The sequence below is a fragment of the Pelobates fuscus genome, chromosome 9 (assembly GCF_036172605.1).
Source record: "Pelobates fuscus isolate aPelFus1 chromosome 9, aPelFus1.pri, whole genome shotgun sequence".
NCBI classification, from domain to species: Eukaryota; Metazoa; Chordata; class Amphibia; order Anura; family Pelobatidae; genus Pelobates; species Pelobates fuscus.
In genome coordinates, this window is record NC_086325.1 from 13,747,078 (window position 1) to 13,762,195 (window position 15,118).

Sequence of the window (15,118 nt, forward strand, 5' to 3'; positions counted from 1 at the left end):
TATATGTTGTTTTGCTGTGTATGTTGTGATCTGCTGTATGGCTATGTATTGTTATACACTTATATGCAATATTGCATGGTTATATGTTGTTGTTTTTTATTTTCCATTATATGTTACGCGACATACTTTGCCATATGCTGTTTTGCTCTCTTTCTCCTTGTTACAGACAGTCTGCACAATAAATATACAATCACGCCTTTTTCGCTGAATAGAATTTTTAGAATTGTGAAAAAGCTATTTCAAGCAGTAATGTCTTTTTCCCAATTTCTTTGCCATTATGCTACACTGCACTTGATTTATGGCATTGTGATTGGGATGCTCAGTGTCTGCACACATTGCAGTAACAGCTATTCAAGTCTTGGAACAAAGAATCCTGTATTAATTCCCAGGCTGATATTCAGGGGGTGTGGGGGGTCCTATCGCTGACACCCCCCAACTTAAGGAAGCATCTCCTGGCACTGCTACCATCTCTATGCTGTCATTGTGAATATATCTGGATGTTTACGCAAAGTTTGGTGGATTTCTGCTCTCTCTGACCATATCAGGTCAGGCCGTTCACCTGTCTGAGATTTGATAGAGCAATAATAATATAATATTAAGTGATGGGGCCCTGAGTGCTTACCAGACATTATGAGACATAACGGAATTCGGCAATTTAGAACCGCCACTGTTACCCAACTCATTGCTACTTATTTCATTGTGCTTGGAAGCTTGATATGCACAGTGGCCAATAATAAAAGGCCAGATTAAGATAGGGGCTAATGTTCCTGTATTGCTCCTTACCCCCAGATCCAGTATAGCTCGGTCCCCCCAGTTCCAGTTTAACTCTGACCCCCTGTTTCAGTATTGCTCTCTATTCCCAGTTCCAGTATTGCTCTGTCCCCCCAGTTCCAGCATAGCTCTGTCCCCCCCAGTTCCACTATAGCTCTGTCCCCCCATTTCCAGTATTGCTCTGTCCCCCCCAGATTACAGTATAGCTCTGTTCCCCCCAGGTACAGTATTGCTCTGTCCCCCCCCAGTTACAGAATTGCTCTGTCCCCCCCAGTTACAGAATTGCTCTGTCCCCCCCAGTTACAGTATTGCTCTGTCCCCCCCAGTTACAGTATTGCTCTGTCCCCCCAGTTACAGAATTGCTCTGTCCCCCAGTTACAGTATTGCTCTGTCCCCCCAGGTAACAGTATAGCTCTGTCCCCCCAGGTTACAGTATAGCTCGATCCCCCCCACTTACATTATTGCTCTGTCCCCCAGTTACAGTATTGCTCTGCCTCCCCCAGGTACAGTATAGCTCTGTCCCCCCAGGTACAGTATAGCTCTGTCCCCCCAGGTACAGTATAGCTCTGTCCCCCCAGGTACAGTATAGCTCTGTCCCCCCAGGTACAGTATAGCTCTGTCCCCCCAGGTACAGTATAGCTCTGTCCCCCCAGGTACAGTATAGCTCTGTCCCCCCAGGTACAGTATAGCTCTGCACCCCCCCCCCCAGTTACAGTATTGCTCTGTCCCCCCCAGTTACAGTATTGCTCTGTCCCCCCCAGTTACAGTATTGCTCTGTCCCCCCCAGTTACAGTATTGCTCTGTCCCCCCCCAGTTACAGTATTGCTCTGTCCCCCCCCCAGGTTACAGTATTGCTCTGTCCCCCCCAGTTACAGTATAGCTCTGCCCCCCCCCCAGTTACAGTATAGCTCTGCCCCCCCCCCAGTTACAGTATAGCTCTGTCCCCCCCAGTTACAGTATAGCTCTGTCCCCCCCAGTTACAGTATAGCTCTGCCCCCCCCAGGTTACAGTATAGCTCTGTCCCACTAGTTACAGTATTGCTTTGCCCTCCCCCCCTCCAGTTACAGTATAGCTCTGTCTCCCCAGTTACAGTATTGCTCTGTCCCCCCAGGGTACAGTATAGCTCTGCCCCCCCCCCAGTTACAGTATAGCTCTGTCTCCCCAGTTCCAGTATTGCTCTGTCCCCCCAGGTCACAGTATAGCTCTGTCTCCCCAGTTACAGTATTGCTCTGTCCCCCCAGGGTACAGTATAGCTCTGCCCCCCCCCCCCCAGTTACAGTATAGCTCTGTCTCCCCAGTTCCAGTATTGCTCTGTCCCCCCAGGTCACAGTATAGCTCTGTCCCCCCAGGTTACAGTATAGCTCTGTCCCCCCCCAGTTACAGTATAGCTCTGCCCCCCTGCCCCCCCCCCAGTTACAGTATAGCTCTGCCCCCCCCCCCCAGGTTACAGTATAGCTCTGCCCCCCCCCCCAGGTTACAGAATAGCTCTGTCCCCCCCAGTTACAATATAGCTCTGCCCCCCCAGGTTACAGTATAGCTCTGCCCACCCCCCCCCCCCCCCCAGGTTCCAGTATTGCTCTGTCTCCCCAGGTACAGTATTGCTCTGTCTCCCCAGGTACAGTATTGCTCTGTCTCCCCAGTTACAGTATTGCTCTGTCCCCCCTAGTTACAGTATTGCTCTGTGTGGCAGAACCACTGCTTAGTTGTGTGTTTTCCCCTTATATTGTGTGTTTCCCCTTGTATTTTATGTGCTGTGCCCTGTTTCCCCATTCAGGAGAGTTCATACGAATGGAACCCATCCGTCTCCCGAACGGGGACCACCCCGGTGCCCCATTAGAATGTTCACACCAATTACTTAGAATGTTCACACCAATTACTTAGAATGTTCACACCAATACTTTAGCTGGGATTTCGGAAGAAGCTTCAAGGATCTCTCCTACTGGGATACTAGGATCCGTTACACTAGGCATTACTGTTATTGGATAATACAGATTATTACAGAACAATGGGAGTCTCTGTAGAAAGTGAAGACCATTTAGAACTGTGGACACCCCAATGCAGCTCATTAACTGACGATTATGAGTTTTGTATCAGATAAGTCCAACCATAGTTAGAGCATTTGGGAATAAATTGCTCATAGTTTAAAATGTTTATTCTAAAAAGTATTTTTTTACTGTTTGTAAAATAATGCATTTCTAAAACTCTTAATTCGGGACAGTCTACCAGGTCGGCAATATCAATCACAATCGGAGCTTGTTTTTAATCTGATAACGGTTTCAGAATGTTGGCTGGCTTTATGTGTATTTCCATCAGTATCACAACCATATTCTGCTGGTAACTCAGAGAAACAACGTAATTACCAACTGATATCTGATATTAATCAACATGTGAGAGGCGGCCAGAAAGACATTGACAATGGTGAAATTATAACGAATCTATATTCTGATCATTTTCTTCCCCACTCTTACCATCACCTCTCAGGTCCGTGAGAATGGACCCTATATATTATGCTAACATTTCCTGATCACAGAGAATAGTTCCCCACACTTTAAATCAATGTTGTAGAAGTGCAACTTCCATGATGCATTACCATTCTAAAAGCTGGCAAAGTATCATGGGTTTGAAGTTGTAGAACGTCTGGTGACCTGCTGTTTGCGGAGCCCTACTTTAAATGGTTACCAAGCACCATGACCATGTCAGTGATTTAAAAGGGTCATGCTGCAGTCAGTATGTAGGCAGTACATGCAGTGTTTCACTATGAAATATCTACATACAGAGTTAAACCCCTTGGCCAATGGAGCACGTTACTAGCCAGGCCGAAACAAGGGTTCTGGGCTGGACAAAATAAAACTTGGCAAATTCATCCCTGTAAAGGACTTAAAAACAGGGAGGGAGTGAGGGATGGATTGGAGGGAGAGGTGGATAGGCAGGTGGATGGATGGATGGATGGAAGGAAGGATAGGGGGATGGAGGGGTGGGTGGCTAGAGGGAGGGATAGAGGGATGGATTGGAGGGAGAGGTGGATAGGCAGGTGGATGGAAGGAAGAATAGGGGGATGGAGGGGTGGGTGGCTAGAGGGAGGGAGAGAGGGATGGATTGGAGGGAGAGGTGGATAGGCAGGTGGATGGATGGATGGATGGAAGGAAGGATAGGGGGATGGAGGAGTGGGTGGCTAGAGGGAGGGAGTGAGGGATGGATTGGAGGGAGAGGTGGATAGGCAGGTGGATGGATGGATGGATGGAAGGAAGGATAGGGGGATGGAGGGGTGGGTGGCTAGAGGGAGGGATAGAGGGAAGGATTGGAGGGAGAGGTGGATAGGCAGGTGGATGGATGGATGGAAGGAAGGATAGGGGGATGGAGGGGTGGGTGGCTAGAGGGAGGGAGAGAGGGATGGATTAGAGGGAGAGGTGGATAGGCAGGTGGATGGATGGATGGAAGGAAGGATAGGGGGATGGAGGGGTGGGTGGCTAGAGGGAGGGAGAGAGGGATGGATTGGAGGGAGAGGTGGATAGGCAGTTGGATGGATGGATGGATGGATGGATGGATGGAAGGAAGGATAGGGGGATGGAGGGGTGGGTGGCTAGAGGGAGGGAGTGAGGGATGGATTGGAGGGAGAGGTGGATAGGCAGGTGGATGGATGGATGGAAGGAAGGATAGGGGGATGGAGGGGTGGGTGGCTAGAGGGAGGAAGAGAGGGATGGATTGGAGGGAGAGGTGGATAGGCAGGTGGATGGATGGATGGAAGGAAGGATAGGGGGATGGAGGGGTGGGTGGCTAGAGGGAGGGAGAGAGGGATGGATTGGAGGGAGAGGTGGATAGGCAGGTGGATGGATGGATGGATGGAAGGAAGGATAGGGGGATGGAGGAGTGGGTGGCTAGAGGGAGGGAGTGAGGGATGGATTGGAGGGAGAGGTGGATAGGCAGGTGGATGGATGGATGGAAGGAAGGATAGGGGGATGGAGGGGTGGGTGGCTAGAGGGAGGAAGAGAGGGATGGATTGGAGGGAGAGGTGGATAGGCAGGTGGATGGATGGATGGAAGGAAGGATAGGGGGATGGAGGGGTGGGTGGCTAGAGGGAGGAAGAGAGGGATGGATTGGAGGGAGAGGTGGATAGGCAGGTGGGTGGATGGATGGAAGGAAGGATAGGGGGATGGAGGAGTGGGTGGCTAGAGGGAGGGAGTGAGGGATGGATTGGAGGGAGAGGTGGATAGGCAGGTGGATGGATGGATAGGTGGAAGGCAGATATATATAGTTCTTCAATTTCCAATACACAGATCACAGATACTTTAAATGAAAAGTATTTTGCTTTGAAAGTTCCACATTAATTAAATTCCTTTATAACTTATCTTTCTGTAGGTCCAGCTCCATTCAGCCTCCACAATGCAAACGTGAAAGGGGATCCTGCCATTACCTCAGCTCAAAATGTAATTCTCCTGCACTGGTGAGAGGTGAGTGTGTCAGCATGAGAGATTTTTACCTGGTGGTAGGTGGGTATGGCAGTATTATAAATATATATAACGGGTGGGAGATGGGTATGGCAGTATTATAAATATATATAACGGGTGGGAGATGGGTATGGCAGTATTATAAATATATATAACTGGTGGGAGATGGGTATAGCAGTATTATAAATATATGTAACTGGTGGGAGATGGGTATGGCAGTATTATAAATATATATAACTGGTGGGAGATGGGTATAGCAGTATTATAAATATATGTAACTGGTGGGAGATGGGTATGGCAGTATTATAAATATATATAACTGGTGGGAGATGGGTATGGCAGTATTATAAATATATATAACGGGTGGGAGATGGGTATGGCAGTATTATAAATATATGTAACTGGTGGGAGATGGGTATGGCAGTATTATAAATATATATAACTGGTGGGAGATGGGTATGGCAGTATTATAAATATATATAACTGGTGGGAGATGGGTATGGCAGTATTATAAATATATATAACTGGTGGGAGATGGGTATCGCAGTATTATAAATATATATAATTGGTGGGAGATGGGTATGGCAGTATTATAAATATATATAATTGGTGGGAGATGGGTATGGCAGTATTATAAATATATATAACTGGTGGGAGATGGGTATGGCAGTATTATAAATATATATAACGGGTGGGAGATGGGTATGGCAGTATTATAAATATATGTAACTGGTGGGAGATGGGTATGGCAGTATTATAAATATATATAACGGGTGGGAGATGGGTATGGCAGTATTATAAATATATATAACTGGTGGGAGATGGGTATGGCAGTATTATAAATATATATATAACTGGTGGGAGATGGGTATGGCAGTATTAGAAATATATATAACTGGTGGGAGATGGGTATGGCAGCATTATAAATATATATAACGGGTGGGAGATGGATATGGCAGTATTATAAATATATGTAACTGGTGGGAGATGGGTATGGCAGTATTAGAAATATATATATAACTGGTGGGAGATTGGTATGGCAGTATTAGAAATATATATATAACTGGTGGGAGATGGGTATGGCAGTATTAGAAATATATATATAACTGGTGGGAGATGGGTATGGCAGTATTAGAAATATATATAACTGGTGGGAGATGGGTATGGCAGTATTAGGGAAATCTTTCTATAACTGGTGGGAGTCGAGTATGGCAGAATGAGATCTAAAACTGGTGGGAGTTGGGTATGGCAGTGTAAAGGGGATCTTCAACTGGTGTGTTTTGGGTATGTCAAAATGAGGGTATATACGACTGGTATGAGTTGGGTATGGTAGAATAGCAGGATCTATAACTGGTGGTAGTCGGGTATCGCAGTATGAGGGATCTATTACTTGTGGGAGTCAGGTATGGCAGTATGATGAGATCTTTTACTGGTGGGAGTCGGGTACGGCAGTGTGAGGGATCTATCACTTGTGGGAGTTGGATATAGTAGTATAATTGTATTTGTTACTGGTGGGAGTTGGGTTTGGCAGTGTGATGGGATCTATAACTCGTGGGAATAGGTTATGATCGTATGACGGGATTTAAAGCTGGAGGGAGTCGGGTATGGCAGTATGAGGGGATCCACCACTTGTGGGAGTCAGGTGTGGGAGACTGAGGGGGATATATAACTGGTTGGAGTCGGATATGGTAGTTTGAAGGGATTTATAACTGATGGGAGTCGGGTATGGGAGTATGAGTGATTCTATCACTTGTGGTAAGTCAGGTATGCAAGTGTGAGGAATCTATCAATTGTGGGAGTTGGGTATGGCAGTATGAGGGGATCTATCACAGGTGGGAGTCGGGTATGGCAGTGTGAGGGATCTATGACTTGTGGGAGTTGGGAATGGTTGTATAATTGTATCTTTTATTGGTGGGATTCGGGTTTGGCAGTGTGATGGGATCTATAACTGGTGGTATTGGGTATGGCAGTATGAGGAGATCTAGCACTGGTGGGAGTCAGGTATGGCAGTTTGAGGTATCTGTCACTGGTGGGAGTTGGGTTTGGCAGTGTGATGGGATCTATAACTGGTGGGAGTTGGGTAAGGCAGTATGAGGGATCTATTCCTTGTGGGAGTCGGGTATGGCAGTTTGATGGGATCTTTTACTGGTGGGAGTCGGGTATGGCAGTGGCACCCCGATCAGGTGCCTCCGTCAGTCGATGCTTATATTGCTCACCGAGGGCTCCAAGCACTCAACCCAACACCATCAGCACTGTAGTCCCCACATCCAGCATTACAGCTTGACTGGGAACTCGCCGTCCTCCACCCACCCTGGACCCAAGTGTGGTTTGGCAGTGTGATGGGATCTATATCAAGCTTCCAGTGGGCAGCTTCCACCGTAGCAGGAACAGCTCTTAAAAGAGCTAGTGATTATAATCCCACAGGAGTATAGTGATATAGCAATCCCCAGGGTAGATACAGCCGTTTCCACCCACACATAAGATGAGACTCTATGTTGAGGGTATGCAAGAACTCAATTTTAATGGAGACACACTGGCCTTTTGTGCAAGTTTCCCAACAAGGGTGACATCCAGGTGGACATTGTTGGGCACAGGGACACAAAGTTAACAACCAATAAAAACAGAGTTATACAGTGAGACACTCCCATAACAAATATACAATCCTTCCTCTCTGCCTGGGAGATACCGTATTTATTGGCGTATAACACGCACTTTTTCTCCCTGAAAATAGGGGGCAAATGATGTGTGCGTGTTATACGCCGATATACATATTTTTCGCTCCATAAGAAGCACCTTTTTTCCCCTCAAAAGTGAGGGGAAATGTCTGTGCGTCTTATGGAACGAATGTGAAGGTTTACTTACCTGTCTTAAAGCGTGGGCCGGTGTTCAGCGCGCACCGCGGTACTGGAACTTCAATTTCAGGTTCCGGTTTCCGGCGGGACTGAAAGGAAGTGCGCACTCATTGTGCACACTTCCTTTCAGTCCCACCGGAAACCGGAACCTGAAATTTAAGTTCCTGTACCGCGGTGCGCGCTGTGAAGCCGGCCCACGCTTCAAGACAGGTAAGTAATTATGGGACAAGGGGAGGGAAAGTGCACTATGGGACTATGGGATGAGGGGGAGAACACTATGGGATGAGGGGGGGAACAATATGGGAGGGGGTGGAAAATACTATGGGGGGGAGAATACTATGGAAAGGGGGTAACACTATGGGATGAGGGTGGGGGAACACTATGGGAGGGGTGGAGAATACTATGGGAGGGGGGGGAATTTCCTTCTTAAAATGAGGTGCGTGTTATACGCCGGGGCGTGTTATATGCTGGGGCGTGTTCTACGCCGATAAATACGGTAATTAGAGCAGATAATGTATTAATTTAATTATCCCCAAGCAGAAAAACCACATATTTTTCCAAACCCCAAAACACAACATATCTTTATAAAAGTCACATCCGCTGATAGCTCTGATCTGGGTGAACAACATATCCAAAAATCACACAGATCAGAGCAGGGGTTCAGGAAATTCTCTTTTTGACTGACCGCACGCATGGTTTCATGCCCAAAACAGTTCCAGAGAATTAGGCTGTGCGGCCGGTCTATTTCCCATAGTCTGAATACTGTTCGAATTACCGAACCTAGCTATTTGTGCATGTTATCAGTATATGTTCCTTGTTCGTGTGCTTCGACTCACCGAACGCCGTTCGACTCCCGTTCGAATAGCCAAAGTACCATGGAAGGTAACTGTTCAGCGGTGTTCATACCGTCACGTGTCCGATTTGAGTTCCATGACCTCGACGACCAAACACCGTTCATAGATTATGCGGCTTAAGATGGCCGCCGCCACGTGTTCGAATGTCGAATGGCAGCCACTTTCGACTGTAGCCGAAGTGCCACTTCGAAAGTTCAAATCTGTTCCAGTTAGAAGTCCAAGAGGCAGAAACAGTATCTTTAACCCCCAGTTCACCACAGGGCCATAGTAACAGGGCAGGAGGCTGGCAAACAGGCCCCTCCTAAAACCAGTGGCAGGGTCACTTTTGCCACATGAGGGATCTATCATTTGTTGGAGTTGGATATGGTAGTCTAATTGTATCTGTCACTGGTGGGAGTTGTGTTTGGCAGGGTGATGGGATCTATAACTGGTGGGAATCGGGTATGGCAGTGTGAGGGATCTGTCATTGGTGGGAATTGGGTTTGGCAGTGTGCAGGATCTACCACTGGAGGGAGTTGGGTAGTGTAGTGTGATGGGATCTATCACTGGTGGAAGGTGGGCATGGTTGTATATGTGGTTCTGTCCCCGGTGGCATGGCAGTATTAGTGGGATCTCTGAATTATGGGAGTCGGGTGTGGTAGAATGAGGGAACCCTGCCTAGGGTATATGAGTTATTTTATGACCAGGTTCACATTTTCCCTGCTACAGAACAAAAAGGGACCTGGAGTTATTTTTGCTGAGCCGGCTATTTGTCAGTGATGTTCTCAGCACAATCCGTGTAATATAAAATGGAAGAACATTAATAAAACGTGGCCATGTGCTCACTGAGCTGAGTTTGCAGGTTTAGCTGGAAATTAACCTGAAGCCAAAAGAGTAGAATATTATGAGTCTGTCAGTGTTTATTGAGTGAGTAAACATAAAGAGAATTCACCCTAAATACGATTTAATTAATACCAGATGTTGAGTCTGGTACCTTGATAAGCACATTTACTCCATATCCTTAGTAATTTACACAGAGCAGTCTATATGGCACTGAGGATTCAGGTTCAATAATGTAACAAGGCTTTGCAAACACAGGATCTTCTACCATGTGGGGAAATGAACGTGATAATGAATTATACAGCGCTGTGTGTGAATGTGATAATTAATTATACAGCGCAGTGTGTGAATGTGATAATACATTGTACAGCGCTGTGTGTGAATGTGATAATACATTATACAGCGCTGTGTGTGAATGTGATAATTAATTATACAGCACTGTGTGTGAATGTGATAATACATTGTACAGCGCTGTGTGTGAATGTGATAATTAATTATACAGCGCAGTGTGTGAATGTGATAATACATTGTACAGCGCTGTGTGTGAATGTGATAATTAATTATACAGCACTGTGTGTGAATGTGATAATACATTATACAGCGCTGTGTGTGAATGTGATAATACATTATACAGCACTGTGTGTGAACGTGATAATACATTATACAGCGCTGTGTGTGAATGTGATAATACATTATACAGCGCTGTGTGTGAATGTGATAATGAATTATACAGCGCTGTGTGTGAATGTGATAATTAATTATACAGCGCTGTGTGTGAATGTGATAATTAATTATACAGCACTGTGTGTGAACGTGATAATGAATTATACAGCACTGTGTGTGAATGTGATAATACATTGTACAGCGCTGTGTGTGAATGTGATAATACATTGTACAGCGCTGTGTGTGAATGTGATAATACATTATACAGCACTGTGTGTGAATGTGATAATGAATTATACAGCGCTGTGTGTGAATGTGATAATTAATTATACAGCGCAGTGTGTGAATGTGATAATACATTATACAGCACTGTGTGTGAATGTGATAATTAATTATACAGCGCTGTGTGTGAATGTGATAATACATTATACAGCACTGTGTGTGAATGTGATAATACATTATACAGCACTGTGTGTGAATGTGATAATACATTATACAGCACTGTGTGTGAACGTGATAATACATTGTACAGCACTGTGTGTGAATGTGATAATTAATTATACAGCGCTGTGTGTGAATGTGATAATACATTATACAGCACTGTGTGTGAATGTGATAATACATTATACAGCACTGTGTGTGAATGTGATAATTAATTATACAGTGCTGTGTGTGAATGTGATAATACATTGTACAGCGCTGTGTGTGAATGTGATAATTAATTATACAGCGCTGTGTGTGAATGTGATAATACATTATACAGCACTGTGTGTGAATGTGATAATTAATTATACAGTGCTGTGTGTGAATGTGATAATACATTATACAGCACTGTGTGTGAATGTGATAATACATTATACAGCACTGTGTGTGAATGTGATAATACATTATACAGCACTGTGTGTGAACGTGATAATACATTGTACAGCACTGTGTGTGAATGTGATAATGAATTATACAGCGCTGTGTGTGAATGTGATAATACATTGTACAGCACTGTGTGTGAATGTGATAATGAATTATACAGCGCTGTGTGTGAATGTGATAATTAATTATACAGCGCAGTGTGTGAATGTGATAATACATTGTACAGCGCTGTGTGTGAATGTGATAATACATTGTACAGCGCTGTGTGTGAATGTGATAATTAATTATACAGCGCTGTGTGTGAATGTGATAATACATTGTACAGCGCTGTGTGTGAATGTGATAATACATTGTACAGCGCTGTGTGTGAATGTGATAATTAATTATACAGCGCTGTGTGTGAATGTGATAATACATTGTACAGCGCTGTGTGTGAATGTGATAATACATTATACAGCACTGTGTGTGAACGTGATAATACATTATACAGCACTGTGTGTGAATGTGATAATGAATTATACAGCGCTGTGTGTGAATGTGATAATGAATTATACAGCGCTGTGTGTGAATGTGATAATACATTATACAGCACTGTGTGTGAATGTGATAATGAATTATACAGCGCTGTGTGTGAATGTGATAATTAATTATACAGCGCAGTGTGTGAATGTGATAATACATTGTACAGCGCTGTGTGTGAATGTGATAATACATTGTACAGCGCTGTGTGTGAATGTGATAATTAATTATACAGCGCTGTGTGTGAATGTGATAATACATTGTACAGCGCTGTGTGTGAATGTGATAATACATTGTACAGCGCTGTGTGTGAATGTGATAATTAATTATACAGCGCTGTGTGTGAATGTGATAATACATTGTACAGCGCTGTGTGTGAATGTGATAATACATTATACAGCACTGTGTGTGAACGTGATAATACATTATACAGCACTGTGTGTGAATGTGATAATGAATTATACAGCGCTGTGTGTGAATGTGATAATGAATTATACAGCGCTGTGTGTGAATGTGATAATTAATTATACAGCACTGTGTGTGAGCGTGATAATACATTATACAGCACTGTGTGTGAATGTGATAATACATTATACAGCACTGTGTGTGAATGTGATAATACATTATACAGCACTGTGTGTGAATGTGATAATACATTATACAGCACTGTGTGTGAACGTGATAATACATTATACAGCACTGTGTGTGAATGTGATAATACATTATACAGCGCTGTGTGTGAATGTGATAATTAATTATACAGCGCTGTGTGTGAATGTGATAATACATTATACAGCGCTGTGTGTGAATGTGATAATACATTATACAGCGCTGTGTGTGAATGTGATAATACATTATACAGCACTGTGTGTGAACGTGATAATACATTATACAGCACTGTGTGTGAATGTGATAATAAATTATACAGCACTGTGTGTGAACATGATAATAAATTATACAGCACTGTGTGTGAATGTGATAATTAATTATACAGTGCTGTGTGTGAATGTGATAATACATTATACAGCGCTGTGTGTGAATGTGATAATTAATTATACAGCGCTGTGTGTGAATGTGATAATACATTATACAGCGCTGTGTGTGAATGTGATAATACATTATACAGCGCTGTGTGTGAATGTGATAATACATTATACAGCGCTGTGTGTGAATGTGATAATACATTATACAGCGCTGTGTGTGAATGTGATAATACATTATACAGCACTGTGTGTGAATGTGATAATACATTATACAGCGCTGTGTGTGAATGTGATAATTAATTATACAGCACTGTGTGTGAATGTGATAATACATTATACAGCGCTGTGTGTGAATGTGATAATACATTATACAGCGCTGTGTGTGATTGTGATAATACATTATACAGCGCTGTGTGTGAATGTGATAATACATTATACAGCGCTGTGTGTGAATGTGATAATACATTATACAGCACTGTGTGTGAATGTGATAATACATTATACAGCACTGTTTGTGAATGTGATAATACATTATACAGCGCTGTGTGTGAATGTGATAATTAATTATACAGCACTGTGTGTGAATGTGATAATACATTATACAGCGCTGTGTGTGAATGTGATAATACATTATACAGCACTGTGTGTGAATGTGATAATATGATAATACATTATACAGCACTGTGTGTGAACGTGATAATACATTATACAGCACTGTGTGTGAATGTGATAATACATTATACAGCACTGTGTGTGAACATGATAATAAATTATACAGCGCTGTGTGTGAATGTGATAATTAATTATACAGTGCTGTGTGTGAATGTGATAATACATTATACAGCGCTGTGTGTGAATGTGATAATTAATTATACAGCGCTGTGTGTGAATGTGATAATACATTATACAGCGCTGTGTGTGAATGTGATAATACATTATACAGCGCTGTGTGTGAATGTGATAATACATTATACAGCGCTGTGTGTGAATGTGATAATACATTATACAGCACTGTGTGTGAATGTGATAATACATTATACAGCGCTGTGTGTGAATGTGATAATTAATTATACAGCACTGTGTGTGAATGTGATAATACATTATACAGCGCTGTGTGCGAATCTGATAATACATTATACAGCGCTGTGTGTGAATGTGATAATACATTATACAGCACTGTGTGTGATTGTGATAATACATTATACAGCACTGTGTGTGAATGTGATAATACATTATACAGCGCTGTGTGTGAATGTGATAATTAATTATACAGCACTGTGTGTGAATGTGATAATACATTATACAGCGCTGTGTGTGAATGTGATAATGAATTATACAGCGCTGTGTGTGAATGTGATAATACATTGTACAGCGCTGTGTGTGAATGTGATAATGAATTATACAGTGCTGTGTGTGAATGTGATACTTTATACAGCACTGTGTGTAAATGTGATAATACATTGTACAGCACTGTGTGTGAATGTGATAATACATTATACAGCACTGTGTGTGAATGTGATAATAGATTGTACAGCGCTGTGTGTGAATGTGATAATACATTATACAGCAATGTGTGTGAACATGATAATAAATTATACAACACTGTGTGTGAATGTGATAATATGATAATACATTATACAGCACTGTGTGTGAATGTGATAATATGATAATAAATTATACAACACTGTGTGTGAATGTGATAATATGATAATACATTGTACAGCACTGTGTGTGAATGTGATAATACATTATACAGCACTGTGTGTGAATGTGACAATACATTATACAGCCGAGTGCCAATGTGATTAATTATATAGCACTGTGTGTGAATGTGATCAATTATACAGTGCTCTGTTTGAGTCTGATAATACATAATACAGTGATGTGTGTGAATGTGATAATACATTATACAGCACTGTGTGCAAATGTTATACAACGCTGTGTGATGATAATACATTATAGAGCACTGTGTGTAAGTCTGATAATACATTATACAGCACTGTATGTAAGTCTGATAATACATTATACAGCACTGTATGTAAGTCTGATAATACATTATACAGCACTGTATGTAAGTCTGATAATACATTATACAGCACTGTGTGTAAGTCTGATAATACATTATACAGCACTGTGTGTAAGTCTGATAATACATTATACAGCACTGTGTGTAAGTCTGATAATACATTATACAGCACTGTATGTAAGTCTGATAATACATTATACAGCACTGTGTGTAAGTCTGATAATACATTATACAGCACTGTATGTAAGTCTGATAATACATTATACAGCACTGTGTGCAAATGTTATACAACGCTGTGTATGAGTGTGATGATAATACA

General features: G+C 42.8%; 1 protein-coding gene across 2 annotated transcripts in view; it reads left to right on the forward strand.

Annotated features, from left to right (window-relative positions):
• LRFN1 (leucine rich repeat and fibronectin type III domain containing 1) overlaps positions 1-15,118 on the forward strand; it is a 127,113-nt gene that overhangs the window by 89,694 nt on the left and 22,301 nt on the right. Inside the window, exon 2 of one of the 2 annotated variants that reach the window (XM_063431218.1) lies at positions 5,128-5,219. The exons of the other annotated variant lie outside the window; for it this stretch is intronic. The gene's annotated coding sequence lies outside the window, so the exon portion shown is untranslated. The remainder of the gene's footprint in view (positions 1-5,127; positions 5,220-15,118) is intronic. 2 annotated transcript variants of the gene reach the window in all.